The sequence below is a fragment of the Perissodus microlepis genome, chromosome 16, assembly GCF_051167445.1.
Source record: "Perissodus microlepis isolate ML-2025 ecotype Zambia chromosome 16, ASM5116744v1, whole genome shotgun sequence".
NCBI classification, from domain to species: Eukaryota; Metazoa; Chordata; class Actinopteri; order Cichliformes; family Cichlidae; genus Perissodus; species Perissodus microlepis.
The window spans coordinates 10,197,055-10,217,118 of NC_140476.1; the positions used below are offsets into that span (position 1 = coordinate 10,197,055).

Below are 20,064 nucleotides of genomic sequence, written 5' to 3' on the forward strand. Positions count from 1 at the left end.
TGGCTCAGGGTTAACAGTAACACTGAGTCATGTTATTTATTGCTGATTTATACTGATGATGGTTTAGGATCGTTCACAAAAGCAGTGATCTCAGAGGAGATGAACCTGCAGGTTCTCAGCCTGCTGCTAATCACAGGGCTTCATCTTGTTTAAGTTCCCCACCTGTTATTTCCAGGTGCTCTTTACTTTCAGTTCTGCTGTTTTTTTTACGTTGTATGTTGCTTATATTGCTTCTCTCTGCACCTTTAATTGTGGCATTTGCAGCTGATATTTTCTGACCACTAAAGTCGTAGTGGTCTAACATAAGGAACATGGTGGGCAAGTTTGGTTTATGGCTTCAGCTGATGACAAGAAACTTTAAGCACTTGCTAATAGCGTGCTGTAAAACCACAACTTGTCATGTTTACACTTAGATGAGGTGGGATGAGTTTGCTATTTTGGGATAGAGCCATTCACGGGGTTTGCTTAGAGCAACAAAAGTGGTAGATTACCACTTTTGTTGGTTTTTCTTTAACCAACAGGATAAACCTACTGCTTTACATTTAAAATAAGAGCTTACTTGCTATAATGGCCATCTCCCCCTTACATTAACCATGCTGTAGTGGCCCTATGCTATCTTTTTTTGCAGAGCTGTCTAATATCTTTGATCTTCTCACTGGCTTTTACCCTCCTGACCTCTACAAGTATTTGTGACGCTTTGAAAATGCCTTTGCTCCAAACTGCCAAGGGTCATGCTTCAAATGGCAGCTGGAGGCAGGTTATATCGGGGCTTCTGAACGAGTGATAAATGCTGTTGTTTTTCTCTTAAGGATAATAAAGTGAATAATAAGTTTCCATCAGTGGAATAATAAATGATGAATCCCATCGTGTATCGGTATACAGCTAATGTTTTACTCTCACTGAAAAGACATCAATCACTATGGCTGCATGAGTCAAGTCAGTCAACAACAGCTTCTCAGCCTCTTCAGATTCAGATAATGAATCGCGGAGCTTTATCAGCAGTCAGTGGTGGTGAAGCTTCCGTTGTATCAGATCATAGTGGTGTCTTATTCCTGTGGGCGAAAAAAAAAACAAGCTCTGGTTTCAACATGTTAAATAATTATAAAGTAGCACACTGACCTTTTCTCTGACCCTTTTTTTAAAGGCTGTTCAGCTGACAGGCTCTAATTAACATTAGCCTCCAGAATCTGACTGCTGTCTTCTGGGAAGCGGAGAACAATCCTGGCCAGGCTGTAGTCCTGTAAAACACAGCAAAAGGCCATCAGTTCATCTGTTCATCCCCCACCACTCCTCCTCATCGCTTCCCACTCCCCCTCCTCCTTCTCATCTCCCACTCAAGTGAAAGAAACAGCTGGAAAGATGCTCGTAGACGCTGCCATTAGAGAAGCTTTCTATGTGTTGCATTGCATTTAAACTTTTCACTCAGTTATGTAGCTGACTGGCAGCTCAAAACATGCTGATCATTTTGATGATTTTACAGCCTGACAAGCAGTAAATGGGTAAAATGCGACATGATGCTCACTGGGATTTACGACCTTTTGGACACTGGACGTCTCAGAAATGTCTTGTCAGTTTGGAAAGTAGATTTTGGCACCTGTTGCTCTCTTAAAGCCCCAGGCTGCCAACAGTCTGAGAGCCCAAATGTTCCAGAAACTTCAGTCTTTTAAAGATGTTTATTTAACTCACCACAAGCAGTACAAGTCAGCTTGTGAAAACAGTGCTATGACATATTTTATGGAAGCTTGTTTCTGCAACTGAAGAGAAAAAAATGCCATCCATAACTTGAAATTTCGAGTTAATAAGTCAGAATTTCGAGTTAACTCTGCCAATTAAGAATCTCTGGGAAGGTACTTTATTTCCTTGTTACCCGAAAGCAGAAGGCAGAAGACGTCAGCTCCCAGTGCGACAGCTGCCGGCCATGATTTAAAACTGCTGAGCACGTTCAGCGTGGTTTTACAAATGATGGCATCCTTGTAACTAGGTGGGTCGTGTGACATTATCTGGACAACAGCAATTTGTTCATGTTCACTATACATTGGTATCTCACTGATGCCATCTCTACCTGATTTTGCGTGCGCCTGTTCCTGTGCAGTCTGCTTCTGGGTAACAAGGATGATGTCATTCACGTTGATTCCTGATTGTAGTTAGAAAGTAACTAAAATTTCAAGATATGCTTGGCAATTTTATTATTGTTTTTTTCCAGTGGCAAAAAAAAGCTTCCATCCTTTCCTGAATCTAAAGGTTGAAAACATGACTATTGTATAATGACGTAATAGTGATGTCATCAGGGTCCATTGAGGCTTGGATTTGAATTTGTCAACAGAAATCTTCTCTTACCTTGAGGCGTAGGAACAAAATGGAGATGCATTAAGGCATAGGTGTCAAACTCTGGCCCGCGGGCCAAATTTGGCCCGCAGCCTAATTACATTTGGCCCGCGAAGCCATACAAAATTACTATTAGAGCTGGCCTACTGGTATTATACAGCTAATATATATATTGTTTAGTATTAAGCTTTGCTTGTTCCATATTCAGTTTTTCAGCAAAACATGTTTGAGTCCATAAGAAAAGATTCATTCTTATATCTAGAGGAAGATTTTTTTTTTCAATAAATATTAATGTTAGCCCGCGACTTTGTTCCAGTTTTGAATTTTGGCCCACTGTGTATTTGAGTTTGACACCCCTGCATTAAGGCAATCATTTTAAAATCTGCATTCCACTTTCTGGCGGATGAATTTCAAATAGCTTAATGCACCTTTTTTATGTCTTGTATCGAGAGTTGTGTGTAGTGTGCTGATGGGAAATGAAGCAGCATTACGCAACACACTCAGTATTTGTCCCTCTCCGGGCCCTGCTGCTAGCAGAGCAGGAGCTCAATTAAAGCTCAAACAGTGAGAAATTGTTTAAAGTTAATGTTTTCTTTATACATTTTTTTTTTAGCATTTTGTGTATAATGAATACCCAGAAGTGTAGCCAAAACTAGCAGAACCAGAAATCAATGAATGCCCTCCACTCCTCATTCTCCCTGTGAACTTTTCTATCCTTCATCTCAGAAGCACCTGAATCAGCGGCACATTGCTGGAACGTGGCCCCTTTCAACTTTTCGTCCTGATATTACCAGTCTTATGACAGTTGAGGCTGACATCACATAAGTGCTGTTTGTGTGCTGTATTTACTCAGGCATTAGTTAACCCTTGCTCGTGCCGCACTCTCTATATCGATTTGTTTTTTCTTCTCAGCTCTGAAGCTGTCGGCTAAATCATCGTCTCACTTTAAACACATTTACCTCTCCAAAAATGATTTTCTGGCTTTTTCCCTTTTTTTAAGTTCTATTTTTCCAGCAAGAATTGCCTCTCTGAGTGTGTTTTCTAATCTGTGACTGGTTCAGATTTTTCAGTCAAGGTCAAACCACTTCTGCTCCTGAAATCTCAAAGCTTACAGTTTCCCCTCATTCTCCATGATAAATTCAGGTAGCATGAGAATACGTAGTGAAAACGATTCCCCATTCCTTCTGCGATTCGTGTAGTGCCGACAAGTACTCCCCACGCACCTGCCATTTTTCACTGAAAAAAATCAATCAGCTGCATCTGGGGGCTCGTTTTCATCATCACTTCATTGACTTTCTCCCCAGCTAAATTTTCTTTACAACTACCTAGTGATACTGCTGGAGGCCAGGGAGATCATAGCACGTCTTAATGAGCTTGTGTGTGCAAGCATTGCTTTTTCCTTTAGCCTTGTTAGCTGACATTTAGTGAAAGTGCTCATGTTGCTGACAAAAGCATTCCCAGTAATGCTCTTGGAAGGTGAGGCACGTATAGCTCTTTGTTTGATCTTGACAGCTCAGAGCCATGATCATCACACAAGCGGTCAGAGGAGCAAACCAGGTGAGACGAAAGCACCATGCTAGGATTTTTTGTTGATTTAGCAATTTTGTGGGTTACATTAACTAGACATATTTCTGCTGGAAAAGATAAAGCTACAAAAAGCGTTTTATTTAAAACTTTCACGAAAAAGCTACAGAAAGTGTTGATTTTCCCCATGCCGTGCCCCAGCATGATCTGGTATTGATCGTACGCATCTCTGAAGCTCTACTCAAGTCTCACAGGTGTTTAGTAGACTGAGATCCGGTGACTGTGAAGGCCACAGCATATGACTAACACCATTATCATCCTCATCAAATCTTTCAGCGACCTGTGTGCCCCATGGATGGGGGCACTGACATCCTAGACGAGGCCCCTGCTATCAGAATAGAAATTTTTTCATCATAGAGTAAAGGTGATCACTCAGAACAACTCTGTATTGATTTGCAGTGACCCTTTCACTCTAAGGGGACGAATGCCAGCAAAATGTCTCCCCACAGCATAAAAGCGCCACAGGACTTCTTAATGTAGGGGTCAAGGGTCAAGGTTTTTCTTGGGTTATAATTGATGTAGTTGGGCCAATAAATATTTGGCACATTTACATTTAATCGTTATTATTTTGCATCCTGTTTAGTTTGTTCGGGGCCTGTAAATCATTAGTCAGAAATGTTTCCTGAAATCTTTTCAGGCCTCATATACCTCATGTACAGTACTGTAAAAACAGTTTGAGTTGCCCCTCATTTCTTTATATGAAACTGTAAAAAATCAGAAACACGTGCAGCAAGTTGTGGTTTATAAGGTAAAAACTGTTTGCTTGAATGTATTGAATGTTAAGCTTGAAAGTTAGTTTTTAGTAGGGCCTCCTTTAGGCTTCACACAGCCTGAACTCTCTTCTCCAGGCTTCCTGAAGGACATTTAAAGCTCTTCTTTGGATATTGGCTGCCTTTATACTAACAGGCTGGCATAGTAATAAAATATTACTATGCCAGTCAAACTGTGTTATCCTTTGCATGTTTCTTTTCTTTTATTTCTTCTTTTTTTTGTATATTTAAGTAAAGAAATTGGGGGGTGTGGGTGACAGGGTGCTTGTAATGAATTACCTAAAATTTGTTGTGCTTATTTTTTTGTATTTTTAACCAAAAATTACAAATTTGGATTACTAATACCCAGTAATGAGTCAGTCCTATACTACTAAAATTATTTTATAACCTTTGTTCATATTTCTTGCTGTCTTTGTTGTATGACTTTACCTTGGTTCACCAAGTCATGCAGCAACTGCATGGTCCAGAATAGCCCTGTTTTGTCTTGCGATCACGATAATTGCGAGAAATAGCAATGTTTGACTGTATTTTTTGTATTTGCAAATTTGTGTATTGTTAACTGAGCCGTGAACGTGAAGAATTTCCCTTTTTGAGTACATCTATATTTGGGAAGCTGCTGTGGTTTTCTAACAATCCCCCATTTCGAGTCAGCTCCATCCTTATAGCTGTTCAGTTCTTCCGTGCTTTTCAGTGCTGACCTTACTCCCAGCATGTGTGATGTGATCCAACATGACATCGAGTATGTCTCCTCGACCATTGAATGGCTCTTAGTGCTGTGTGCCAGAAGAGGCCCAGCTCTCCGGTTCCCTCCGCTGTCCTACAGGGAACCAACCGATCGTCTCTTCTTTTCAAATGGAGCTTAGGTTTTTCACTGTCGCAGCAAGAGTGTCCCTACAGAGCTGCTACTCAGCTACTCAGGTATGTGGAAAGGTGTGAATGAATGTCACTGTGGGAAACAAACACATGTTTCACCCCTCCACCCCCACCGCCCCTCCCAAAAGCACTCAAATGACTGTGCACAGTTGCTTATGCAGCTTTACCTGTCAGGGTTTGTAGTGGAGCTTATGTTCAGTTTCTCTCTCTGTTGTTTCTACAGCATTATTTCACCACACCCCACACATTTCAGTGGAATTATTTACCTGAAACCTGATTTGTTCTAGACATACATACAAAATATAGTTCTTCTTGGTCTTACCTTTCACAATAAAAGCCCCAGAATTTTACTGTGTGAATGTTATACTTTTGGGGTTCTAAAGAGAACTCTTACTAATATATTTAGAAGTATGTCAAAACAATTTAGGATTTATCTATATTTTTATCATTGTTTATAGTAGTTTTATAGCTAGTAGTTGCTGTGACTGTGACTGTACTTTTTAAAAATATATTAATTATATGATTATTTAAATTATTTCAAAAACATAATGTAGAAATGTATACAATATGATTTTTCTGACCTTTTGCTTCATGACAGAAATTCCAGCCTCTTCTGAACAAATGAATGTATGTTTTTCACATTAAGCATATTTTCTCCAACACATGTAGTCCATTTAGTAAATGGGCTGGTAGATATATAGTGTCCTGTTATATAGTCATTTTCTACTCTAACTCGGCACTCAAAGCACTTTTCACAAGCATCAGTCACACATTCAATCAGATCTTTATTCAACACCTTTTAGCGATTTCTAACTTTAACACACACTTCTGAATGGATTTAGGGGTTCAGTATCTTTCCCAAGGACATGCAGACTGGAGGAGTCAGAGATTGAGCCGACCTTCCCATGGGTGGGCGACCCAGTCTGCCTCTGGAGTCACAGCCATCCCCTAAAAATGGCCCTGAGGCACTTATCAACATAAAGTCTGGCTTTGATTCACAAAAACAAATACATACACCAACACAAAGAGAGATAGGTCTGCTGCAACAGCAGAAAACAACTATAGTAGAGTATGATGGGGGAAAAAAACACATTTAAACAAATGAGCAAAAATATATAGCCTACATGTCTATAGACCACCACTTATCTAGCTGAGGGGTGCAGCTGCCACAGAGGCATTGTACACCATGGGCAGGTCATTGGTCTATTGCAATTTAAGTGTCACTAATTAACATATCAATATTAAATTATTACAGGTTTGCAGTATTTGATTTGACAGTGACAGTTAGTAACGGGCTCTTCTCCTTTTTTGTTCTTAATCGAGATGGAACAACAACTTAAAGGTGCATTAATGGCACCTACTGTAGCATTTGTAGTGCCTAATATACTACAAGATATGGGTAAAAACAAGGGGAAATGTGTTTTCAAAGAAATAAATTACATTTATTGGCTTTTTTTTTAAAACTTGACATAATAAAGTAATGTGTACTATGACTCCTATGAGAAGGGAGCACTGAAGGTCACCATGACACAGTATGCTTACTCATGTCTAAAAGCACTGGTGTCTATCCTAACCAGACTGATTATTGCCTCACCCACGGGATGTGAACTGTGTTAATGGAAATCAATGATATCAGTGGCATTTCAAATGTGACTTGATGAGATGTCGGAAGTTACTGGGAGAAACCCACGTGAATATTGCTGGCACTGGATAATGTTTCGCAAAGGCAGGAGCTTGGTGACCTTTAGGCCACCTTCATCCAAACACCATTAAAGTCAAGTCCCAGCTTTAAATATTACCATAGGGAATTCCAACCAAGAGACATGGAGGACCAGTGCCCCGGGTTAATAACAGGTAAATAACCATCGGGAAGGAGGAAAAACATTAGGCGAGAATCCTTAAAATGTTAGTCTATGATAGTACTAGTTAAAATACAGATCCCAAATTGACGTTATGTGGGTGTTGGATGTGTTTTAGATGGTCCCCCATGAGATTCAGGGTGAGAAATGTTCTTTGCCGAAGGAAAGGTAGAGAGAAAATGCATTTCTGCTTCTTTGCTCCATGATACACAGTTCAAAGGTGAGCTGCCAGCCTCCTCATCCCACTTTCTCATTATTTTAGAACAAACAACATTCTTGCTATGTCAAAACACAAAAATAAAACATCTTATCTCTTGCTTCCTTCACGTTTGTGCCATATAAAACCAATGATCTGCATGCATGCGATGCAAACACTTGTTTGGTCTTTCTCGACAAATAAATGACACAGAATCAGCCGAGACCAAGCTCAGGCTCAATGCCTATTTCCACCTGTTTATTTTTCAAATATATATTTCCTAAAGGCACCATTTCTATTTGTATTCTCAAGCAGAAGTATTATAAGAGGATGCAGCGAGTCTCATACATATAACCGCAATGTTTTGCTTTGCTTAGATAAAACCTTAAGTTATTTAAATGTAAATACAGTGATGTCTTGTTATATTTGCAGTCATTCATAATTATTGAAAACAGCTCTTATCAGTAGATTACTGTGAAGGAGATAACTCCTGATAAGAACAAAAAGGGGCATTAATGCATTTCATTAGCTTAATGTGCGTTTTGCTTGACCGCATGCTGAAAACATGTCAGTGTGACTCTTCAGTCCTCTCTCATTGACAGGCCATGAAAGAGTGAACGTCAGGCTTCTTGAGACCACTTTGATAGAAAAATTATGTAGTGGCTTCGTGTTCTTTAGATATTCTTCGCCATTAAATGAGGACATTGTTCCACTGGACAAAGAGAATAAAGTCAAAAAGAAACAGCGGAAAGAACAGAAAGCCACCCATTTGCAAGACAGACAGTTTCTGCAGCTCCCAGCAACTCTCTGTGGACTCTGCCTCTGACAGTCAGGGATAAGTGGCCATTAAAATCCCATGATCACTTAATACACCTGTCATTAGCCATCAACTGTGCATTAACACTGCAAGCCGGGACTTACTACAGAGGAAGAAATAGTCTTGCCTCAATTAAAAAAAAAAAATCATCCCAAATTTGTCGGCATGTCTGTATAATAGTGTGCACTGTTAAGTGCGCTCAGTAAAGTTAATTGATTTATCTGCAAAGTGACTATAGAAGTGATTATGTAATTCAACTTAGATTATTTAATTCAAGTTATTTTTTAATTTTATTTTATAATATGCGAACACAAAACTGTTTTTATTACAAAGAGGATGCTGAAAAATGGTTTAGCACTCTCAAAGCAAATCTCTTCACTGCTACATCATGCATTTATTTAGCTTGCACTGCTGGTTGTTAGTGGTCATTTTGAATTCATCTAATCTGCACTTTACCAAGAAAGACATTAAGAATTTTGGGTTGCAGGAGATGCACTTCATTCATGAAACAGAAAGGATGAAGGGGAAATGGCTTGCTGCCTAACAAATAAGGTCCAGCAACTCATCTTCCACAGATTGCTAAAATTACTACTTTTGGTCTTGTTCTCCTACTGTTGCTCCTTTTAAGGCAGACCTGCGCCCCCCCCCCCCCCCCCCAAAAAAAAAGGGAAAAAAAAAACAAACAAGGCTTGGACACTGCTAGCACGGGGCGCCCACACAAACGCAAAGCAGGAGATGAAGCATTGCTGAATATGTTTCCAAACCAACTTCATTCTAAGCCAAAGACTAGAAAATATGGTGAAGCATATCTTCCCTTTGGAAGAGGTGCCAAGGTAGGTCTCCCCTGCAGAATTGGTTTTCCCTTCGTTGGGAGCACACGCTGGGCTCTCCAAATCACGGACAAACAGTATCCCACATTCTTGATTTTTAGTTCACAAACTCTTGTTGTAATGACTAACTACTCCTGACATTTTGGAGATGTTAGCTCTTTGTACAGTAAAGTTACAGCGGGATACAAATAATATCAGGCTGATCCTGCCATGATTTGTTCTCCCGGTTCAAATCACGGACAAACGGTATCCCACAGCTGTTTATGTTTTTAAACCCATTTTGCACAGAGAGGCATTTTTGAAAAATGTATTGATAGCAATGTTGAATATTATTACACAGGAAGAAAACAACTACACGTAAAATAATCACACCGTGACGCCGCTGCCTTTCTAAATGGAGGGACAGTAACTGCGTGTGTATATGTAAGCGTGTAAAACCTGAAGATAGTCAGATTAACAGTATTTTGTCTCTATCTGCCATTCTGCAACTCATCTCATGTAAACAATAACGTGGCGCACAGCGTGACGTGAAAAAAGGCACATACCTTTGACGTTGCGTGACGAACTCTGTATTCCTCGTCCACACGTAAACGCAAAAAAGGAGTTTTAAAAAATCTCAGTTTCCGCTGATTCGAAATGCCGTTTACGTGTGGACAAAACAGCTGCGTTTTCAAAAATACCCGTGTAGGTGTGGACGTAGCATAAAAGAGTTAGTAGTTTATTTCCTTACTACCTGTAATTTATTGCAGATTACTTGTATTTGCTTAATTGTTTACTAAATGTTTGAGGTGTGAAATAAACTGCAATGGAGCAAAATATGGGTGTATGTGGTTGGAGGATGTGTTTGTGCGTGCATGCGTGTGCGCGCGCGGGCGCGAACATTTTTCATGTAAAACAAAGGGGGCCCAGCAAAAAAAGTTTGGGAACCACTGTTTTAAGGCAACCGATCATGCAGTGGGGATGTGCAGGGTAACCAAGAACAGGCAGACGGTTGTAATGTTCTGTATTAATGTCAATTAACACCCATCTAATAATCCCACACAGGACTTCAACCTTCTTTTCTGCAGAAAATTCTTGTCTTTTGTGCAACCACCATGACATTTTTTCTCCCTATGCAGATTTCAGCAGAATGAGGAGCTCTTTGGAGTTGAATTTCACATGAAATGTAATTCAGAATAAAGTTCAGTTGTATGCAAATGCAATCTTTTGGAGACAAGTTTGAATAAACATTAAGAAATCGAATTGGACGATCGAACTGGTAGAATATCTGACACAAGCTACCACTGGTTTCAATGTCCCATGATTTGAACACCCTATTCGTCCTTCTCACTTTCCCTCCTGTGATGCATCGCAGCTGTGCAAATACTTTTATCTCTGTTGCATTAGAGTATCTGAATGGCCTGTGTTTTAATTTTTCTGCAGTCTTAGCCTTAAAGTGTTTTTAATCTTTCCAGCTTTGTTCTTCTTGTTTTCGGAGATGACTCTGTGCTCAGAACTCAGTTCTCCTGATTCTGGCATTTAGATAACACAGACAAGTCATCAGTGTAAACAAAACCGGTACCGGCTTCAGCTTTCCCAAATCCCAGACATTTTGATGCACAACTTCTGTTTTAATTGCAGTTTCGTCTGTAAGCACAGTTTCTGCCAAAACAATGTTTTCTACCATTTTACAGGGGGGAAAAAACAGCAACAAAGCCGGGACCAAGGCCAGTCAATGAAATGTTATCATTAATAGAGTCATTAAAAGAATAGCAAGCTGTCTACGTATTAATGGATTTTCTGGTAATTGTTTTTGTTGCCTGAGGCCTTGGACGTAGATTTGTTTTGTTGGTCTGTTTGTTTCTTTCAGTATCATAGCTAAGGGTCGCCCATTTTCTGCATGGATATACTATTTGAAAAGGGTAAGTGCCAGGCCATTTTAATTAGGTCCAAATGTCCAAAACAAGACTTTTTTTCTGCCAATATTTCCTGCAGATAGAAGAAGAGTCACAAATTGAGACTCAAAATTGGACTGTGTCAGAAGCTGCCCATTTAACCACCTTCTCTACCTTCTATTAAGTCATATCACTGGTAACAAGAAAAAGGATTGCAGAAACGAGTTGTACAATATCATAATATTCACCTTAAATTGACAAGAAAAAACAGAAAATACTTTTCTCAATCACAACAAATGGCATGACAGAAATATTCTGGCATTAGTCTTGCAATGCCCATGCAAGCATCAGAAAATTGTGAAGAAATTTTAATGGTTAGTGCTAAGAAGTCTTTGAAGCCCTGTTGGCAAAGGATTTGCATCACCAGGAGACTTGAAGTGATTTGGAAACCGTCACAATTTGTGTCCCGCACTCACAAGCGAGAACCCAGTTGAATTTATTTACATCTACGGTTGCCTGCCACAGACCTAAAATCATTATAAATAGACCACAAGATAATAAGTTGAGCCAGTTGAAACACTCTGTGCTGCAATGGATCTTATCCATCTCATCATCTTTTGAGATTTGAGATTCTGAGATGGATCTGCACACTCCTGAATTTGCACCCAAAATGCTGTCCAAACTTTCATTTATAAATGCCAACGCAGCCCCCATAGCTCATGTTGGAAAGACAGGAAAAAAGCTGTTGTGGGATTTTTACTAACAAGTTGCGTAGATGGCAGAGTCACACGAGATTACAGACGACATGCGCATTTAGTACTAATTGCTAGAGATCCCAATCGAGTAGGTCTTTGGAATGCAAAAGAAAAAACAAAGAAAAGAAACTCAACAGTTTAGTTTTCCCATAAATTAATTATCTAAGAGCTGAATGTAAAAGAGCTGCAGGGTTACTTGTTGGTGATTTTTTCCAAACAGGCAAACAATATATACTCTCCATTTGCGGCCATCCAGGATCCTGTTATTATTTGGAGCCCTCCAGAAAAGTCTGCTGAAGCCGAAATGGTGGTTGTTAGGTCAAGTGGAAACTATCGTCAAAAGATTTTGAGATCCGAGTTCCTTTCACTCTTCCTGAAGGCAGGTCAGTTGTTTCGTGATGTTTTGTTGTGGAGATGAGCTTGCGGCAGACCTGAAGTAGTAGCTGAGATAAATTGTGGTGAGATGCTTTTGGTCAAACATGAATATCCATGTTTGAGTTAGCTAAAATGCAAGCCCATGTGGGATATTTTTGGTTGCTTTGCTGCCTGAGGGTCGCTGACAGATGTTTGGTTTGCCAGCAGTGCTGTCAGATAACAGGCCAGCGAGTTCCAACATTTCTTCGTCAACTTTTTCCCTTATTGCAGTTTCACCAAATAAATGTGAAAACGAGGCTTGTCGGCGCTCAGTCCCACAGGAGCAGAACTGGCGGCATCTGTGGTCGTCACAAAGCCGCACGACAGGGAGGGTGGGAGGTACGGCGTGTGCTTGTGGTAGCACTGGCTCTTAATGTTGCTGCAGTTAGCTCGTGCTCCCTCTCCCCCTTCACCCCAGCAAATCCCCACCACCTAGCACTGAGTGATGTCAGACAGTCAGGAATGCTGGATGCTGAAGAAGAGCGCAACGGCAGCAGGCGGCAGAGATAAGGTCCCCCGTACCTCCACAGATTAAACAGCAGGATTAACCTCTCTACTCCACCACTGCCACCACGGTGTCTTTCACCCCCTTATCTACCCCCCACCTCCTCCTTTTCTCCTCCAACATTTGCCACCATACATTTGTACAGTTGTCATGATGTGGGAAATTGCTTTTTAACCCTATGTGGCTTCGCTCTGTCCTTGCCAATTGAAACATAAGAAAATGGAGCAGGCCTTGCCAGGAAAAAAAAAACATTACTGTTTTGCCCCAAAAGGTTTTCTGGTCTCGTCCCAAGCCAGACATGAAATAGTATGTCTGCAGGAATATGGAGAAAAGGAAGAATCTGCTGAAAATGTCGAATATTACAGCAATTTTGTCAATTCCTGTCAGCGTCTTTTCTTTGAGCCAGACTTAATAACTCGAAGATTCAATTGCTGCATTGAGTTATCATGTTCAAAGGAATAAGGAAAGCACCAATAAATAGTCCAACAGATAATGTCCTCAGCAGTGGCACCCTGAAGCCACACTACATAAACGATTTGCAGATATTTATTTCATGCTCCAGTGTTCAGGGCTCCAGCCACACTTCTCACAAAACATGTCCAGTTCTCAAACTTTACGGTTATTGGATAACAATCAGAAAGTGTATATGTTTAACGAGTCCACTAAAAAGAAATGGTGTATATTTACATAAAGTGTACGGCGCAGTATTGCTTCACCCAGTATCAATTCAGAAGACAGTGCATCTCAACTATCCTTGCCCACGGCTTTTACTCCAGTTATATAAAAACTACATTTGAAATACTAATAGTTTTGTTATTCTTACATAAGAGTTATTATGTTTTCTAATCTAATTCATTTTCTTTGTTTGTCCCAGGTTAGCCTGTGGGTTCCAAGTTGAGCTATTCAAAGGGAAATGAGATAGTTGTTATGCTCTGCGTTTTGCCTGGACATTTTGTCATGATAATGAATGCATGTTTACTCAAAATATAAAAGAATGCTCATAGCTCGATATGTTAACAGTTTTTGTGCCTTTAGCCTTTTGTTCGGTTGCCAATAACTATCATCGGTCATATCAGATCTTCTTTTTGGTTTGGGCTCAGAACGATGGAGGAAATGTAGATCCCCAGCTCTCCAAACCAGGCAATTAGCATAGCATCCCCCTGTGTTAGGTACCTGCGATAAGAGGGCTAGTGACCAAGTGAGCTATGACATTCCATTGATCCAGAAAATTGCTGCGGAGCCAGCCTTGAAATTAGTTTAAATTGCTGAATCAAAAAATGTTATCCTGGGTTCTGGCAAGGCCAGCGTAAACCTCATGCCTCTAATCCCCAGACTGATGTGAAAAGTTGTCAGGGATCGTGTCACCCACCACCACGATTGATGGGGGACTTTGGATTACGCGTGACAGAGAGAGACACATGCAAGCAACTGGGATTTGACTTGGATGGCACTTATGGCTACCAGGGTCGTGACTTGGTTCCAAATCTGCAGGCTTTGGGAATTTCCAGTGTGATCCAACACTGGCTTTGTGCTTTTCAATTCAATTACACGCCATCTCTTTACTCTGTGACAATGTCAGATTGCAAGCTCTCTTAAATGCAAGTTGAGTCATAAATCTAAGCTTTGACGCTTGGTTCAAGGATTGGTGGGGGGATAATTTACCATCAGTCAGGTGCCTCATTTTATCCTCTTCGGATACTCTTAAAATAGCAACAAACAGCCACATTGGAGTTGCAGACTGATGTAAGGAGGGAGCAGGCAGGAATATGTCAACTCTAAACAGCTTTAATGTGGAATAACTTCTGGTAAGAGGATCACTGAAGCAAACACAGAAGTGGATTAAAGTCAAATATATTCTGTAAGTATAATCACAAGTCAGTTAAAAGCAGGGTGTTGCCCAGAATAGTAGCGTTGTGAATTGTAGGTGACGCTTAAAGTAAATAGACAATGATTGCTCACAATGGCAAACACAGCAGCATGTTAAACTTAGAGCGAAGTAGTGATTTGAACTTTAAGAACTCACTTGCGCTCCGGTTAGCGTATCATATGTTTTACGCAGTAATTAAACAGGGAGTAGACAGTCTTCTAAAACAATTTGAGCTCTATGCTTGGCTGCAGTGTGCTGCTGCCGCCGCTCAGGTGTGCTTCAACTGCTCACTAATAAACGGCTGAAATATGATTTTAACACCACTGCACAGCAGCCTGCCACAGTCAGATGCAGCAGGTGCTGTTTTAATCAGTTCTTACAGGGAAAAACGTGGAGCTGTACAGTCGGTGCTTCCTCCACCTGACATCGCTACACTCGGCGTGTCTTCTTCCCTTCTTTGCCACAATTGGCTTGTTGTGTATTCACTTTCACTGTTAAAGAAATTCACCCATCTTTACCACTTAGTTTTGAAAATGTCAACCACCAAAGAAGAAGGCATTTTTTTGTGCCAGTTTGACAGGGCAATCTTTGCACCACCCGTGTTTTTTTTTTTTAGGTTTGTTTATCACATCCCACAATGTCAGCAAATATAAAACTAGTCTCTGTTTCACTTTCTCTTTTTGACTTATGTGAAAAAAAGTTCTGCTCTAAGTGGGTGAAGCCTTAAGTATCGTACATAATCCCTTTTGCTTCTGACAGGAATAAGAAACTTGCTCTAAAGATCACTCAACAGAGTTTTAAGTTAGTGTGTGAAAATCCAGCAGGATAAGAGAATGCCCCACTGGATACTCCCGGATTAGTATATCTATTGATTTGTGTCATCATGAGGAACACAGAGTATATTACAAGCACATTAAAAGACAGTATCTCCCCACATTAAAATGTGAAGCAAAGGGAACGAGGCAGGGGCACTTCAAACGGCTGCTTAGAAGCTTACTGATTTGCTGAGTGTGTTTCTTCCCAACAGGTATGTATTAATGTGCTCTCATTAGAACTCAAAGCCACAAAAGAAAAGAAAAGCTATTCTTTACTAGGAACAGCTGGGGACTTCTTTGCTTTCATTATAAAGCTCAAGAAAAAAAAACCTCTTCTAACGTTAAAAAAAATAAAATAAAAAAAGAATGTAGGATGATGAAGAAAGTGCTATTGCAGCAGCCATTGCTCTACCTGAGCAATCGTCAGTGATTTGTGTGCTTACAATCTCCCACTGGGCAGTGAAAAACTATAAGGCCTGACAGTGTGTTGACTCTGCAATGTGTTAAACCTGTCATGCATGTCACATCAGTACAGAGGCTGATGTGGTGCAAATATAGCCAACTATAGCAAAGTCAGTATGTGATGGTTGGCTATAAAGCTAAACAATGTGTGTGCTTATCCAAGCTGCAGCTTAAGACTTTTTATTTTCATTCAGTTTAAGCCACTTTTATTGAAATGGCTCCAGTTGACAACAATAGCTCACTGTAAGGAAGCACTTGGCAACAGTGGGAAGGAAGAACTCCCTGTTAACAGGAAGAAACCTGTGTGCTCAGCGAGGGGTAGACATCTGCCACAGCTGGTTAGGGATGAGGAGAAAATGCTGAGAGGATGTAAACTATGGTATATATTAGATCACAACTACAAAAACTTAAACTAAAAGTAGAGACAGGGAATCGAAACAGGGCTCTGGTTCCACGGGAGTGGGGGCTGTTACCTGAAGCCTCTGGCTCCCATTCTACTCTTGTAAACTCTATGAACTAGAAGGATGCAGGCTGAGTGTTCTATGGTCGTTAAGTGATGAAGTGACGAATCCTACTTCCGGGCCTAAAGTAGTCTGCGTTTAATATGGCTTTTGTGTTGTTAACATGTTTAATGTTTTGTATTTTCTTCTATTTAATCTCAAAAAGCTCCTAAAACAGTCAGTGATCACTGTTGACCTCCCTCGGCTTTTATTACCGCTAATCATTTATTTAAGCTCAGTTTTTAAAACCTTAGGATGTAACTACAGCCCAGCCCATGCAACAGTATATGAATGACTAATCTCATATTGTGGATGGATTATCTCAGTTGTTCTCCTGGCTGAAGTTTGGTCCTTTTACAGCATCCTGCCATGCGATTACATTTGTTCCTGACCACCGAGAACACTCACGTTAACTTTTATCGAGTGGAAAAAAAGTTAGCTTGTTTATATTATGCTAACATAGCTGTGTCGCTAGCGGTCACGTAGCACATCATTATATACCAGCTAGCCAAACTTCAGTAACCCTACAAACGTCACTGCTGTTTAGTTTTCTCAATTATGTTGGAAGTGATAACAGAGCTGTACGTTTTAATTTGTTTCCAAAACCCCGCAGTCAGGACATGCTATATTGTATTTAGATAGAAGCTAGCGAGCTAACTTCCTGCTAACTTCTAACTCCGTTAAATGTCATAAATTCCGTTTTCATGGATGCCTGGATGTTAAACTCAATTGTTACACCTGGTAGAGCAGAACGCTGATCATTTTATTAAAGATGAAAGACTTTAGACAGTTTTTCAACTCTCAGCAATGCCATAGTGATCGTTTGATATATGGACCTGCAGCGGAGTTTAGGCCCAGACACGGCTAGTGACGTCAGACTTAATGACCGGATTGGGATAATATGGTAATAAAAGGCCTTTAACATATTATTTTAACAGCCACTATCATTGAAGAACACAAACATAACTCAATTGCAAGGCTGTTATCATAATGCATATTGTGCACTAATACATACCACAGGGAGTATCCCGCTGGCTTGTTGTATAATTTGTAACACGAAAATTGCTAACCATAAATAAATATCATGCAAGCAGACCAGCCCAGATGCTAATGTAGATTAATGCAAGAGCTTTGGCTGAGGTAGTGGATGCAAACACTAAATTGTTTTTGCACAGTCCTGCATTTTGTTCTGGAGGAAAAGGTTTAAAAGTGCAGTTTAGAGTCTCAGTCGTTTGAAGAACAGCGTCTTTCACTAGAAATCTAAAAGGCTGAATAGTCATAATGACGAGAAGAGTACATGACCTTCTGGGTTATTTTCAGAGGATGGAGAACGGATGCAGTGCATCGCTCACCTCCGTCATGATGGACATCATCTAGTTCAAGCCTGTGAATCACAGACTAATTTAAAGTCTTTGTCAAGACACTTGATCAGAGCTACTCATCAGCTGCTGCTTCGTCAGGCGGATTTTGGCCTTAGCACTGACGTGTACACTTTTCTAAATGAGCACCGGAACCTTCTTGGATGACAGTGTTGTTGATGTAATTGAACGACAAGGACAATAAATCCTTTTAGGTCAATGGTTTTACAAGCAAAGGTCAGACACTGAAGAGGAGATGTAAGGACGTAAATTTTAGGTGGTTCTTATTGGTTGCTGCTGTCATGAAGATGTGGGAGCTGAACTCATATTTGAGTGACATTGAGGAGACATGTATTATGGACAGGGTGAGGAGGACTGAGAGCAGCAGCTGCAGGCTTCCCATCACACCGCAGTAACAGATTATGGATGTGTCCTCAGACTGTGAGCTGAAAATGAAACAGAAAAGATACTGTCACAGCGTGTGGACCCTAATGAACCCTTATCCTTTGGATCTAACTTGACGTGTGAACGAACGGCAGAGCAACTGACTCGGTATCGAAGCATCAGTGTTAAAGCTTTCAAGGAAAAATTAATCCAAGATGTCTTATCAGAAAAGGAAAAAAAATGTCTGCGGATTTTTTTTCTTGTTGCTTATTATATTGATTTTAGCTTTATTAACATTATCAGCAATGCAAAATGAAAGCGATATTAAAGTAAGCACTTTGGAAGGCCCCAAACAAAGCTTCCACTGGAAATGACACCAGTATGAATACCAGATTAACTGGAGAGCACTTATGTGACTAACCTTGAATGTCTTTGAGCTGTTTTTCTTATTGGCTTGAAAAGACTTTAACAAATTCTCAAACTGAAACCTTGAGGGGGAAAATAAAAGCTCTACCCTTTTCTGTTTTGTTTTGTGTTTTGTTTTTTGTTTTTTACTTTCAGCTGTCTGTTTATGGCCTGACCCTCTGGGAAATAGACTTATAAAACACATCCATCTCCACATATTGATCAGGATTATAATAGTCTGAACATTCAACTATGAAAATCTTAACAATACCACTGCTCACTATAACCAAGTTGAGGGAACTCCAGGCCACCAGACTAAGGCTACTTATTACTTTAAAGTTCATCATGAAAATACACACCTGTTCCTTTAGCTTTACATTATTAGCACTTGGAAAATGTGCTTGAAAACATTGTAACTAGTACAATTTCAACAAGAAAACAGCATATTAAACACTGGAAACTTGAAACTAGTCATGAAAGTTATATTGTAAACTTATTTTTTCGTTCGTTCGTTTGTTTGTTTGTTTGTTTGTTTTAATTGCATTTCTTTAGTTGATGTAACGCAGACTTAATGGATTGGATTGCATTTATATAGCGCTTTTCGAGACCCTCAAATCGCTTTACAATTCCACTATTCATTCACTCTCACATTCACACAATTGGATGTTAATTCAGTATAACTATTTATGGGATTGCGTAAATAGAGGTTTTTAATATCATTTTCATTAACCTTCCACACACACACACACACACATTAACACGCAGGAGAAAACAACTGAATTATCTCACAAAACGTGGCCTGTTTATACTACATAGTATATAACTAATATGGAATGCCTCCGAGTTAACACATTTGACCTGGCACTTGATCAGAAAGTTGTGTGAATAATGAAGTGAGCTGGGGATATTTGCTTTCTGCAGCCAAAACAGAATAAACTGTAAATTACAAAAACATTATGCAAATAAATGAGATAATTTTTCTATGCTTGGATATTTCGGCATGAAAATGCATGAAAACCGCTACTGAAACAATACTTGTGAATTTCCAATGAATACATACATCAGCCACAACATTAAAACCGCTGACACATGAAATGAACAGGCTTGATTATATAGTTACAAAGAAGTATTCTGGTGGGAAACTTCGCATCCTGTCATCCATTTGGATGTTACTTTAATTTAATATTTAATTTAATACCGTCTCAGACCAAATGCAGAGCCGCATGGAGCGACGTCCCCAGCAGAACAGTGCATGTTGTCTGCTCCACAATGTCCCAGAGAACATAACAAAGAGTCACTGACCCAGCCATCAAACTCCTCAGATCTCAATCTGATTGAGCATCTTCTTCTTTTTATGGAAGAAACCTGATGCGGCACACGCAGGGGATCCCAATAGAACATTCCCAGAGGTCTCATATCCATAATTTGAAGGGATCAGTCCTCTTTTGGTGGTTTTGAAGGAATTATTAAG

General features: G+C 40.0%; 1 protein-coding gene across 1 annotated transcript in view; it reads left to right on the plus strand.

The window, feature by feature from the left end:
• Positions 1-20,064, plus strand: part of asic4a (acid-sensing (proton-gated) ion channel family member 4a) — a 96,695-nt gene that overhangs the window by 38,388 nt on the left and 38,243 nt on the right. The gene's annotated exons all lie outside the window — the stretch shown is intronic.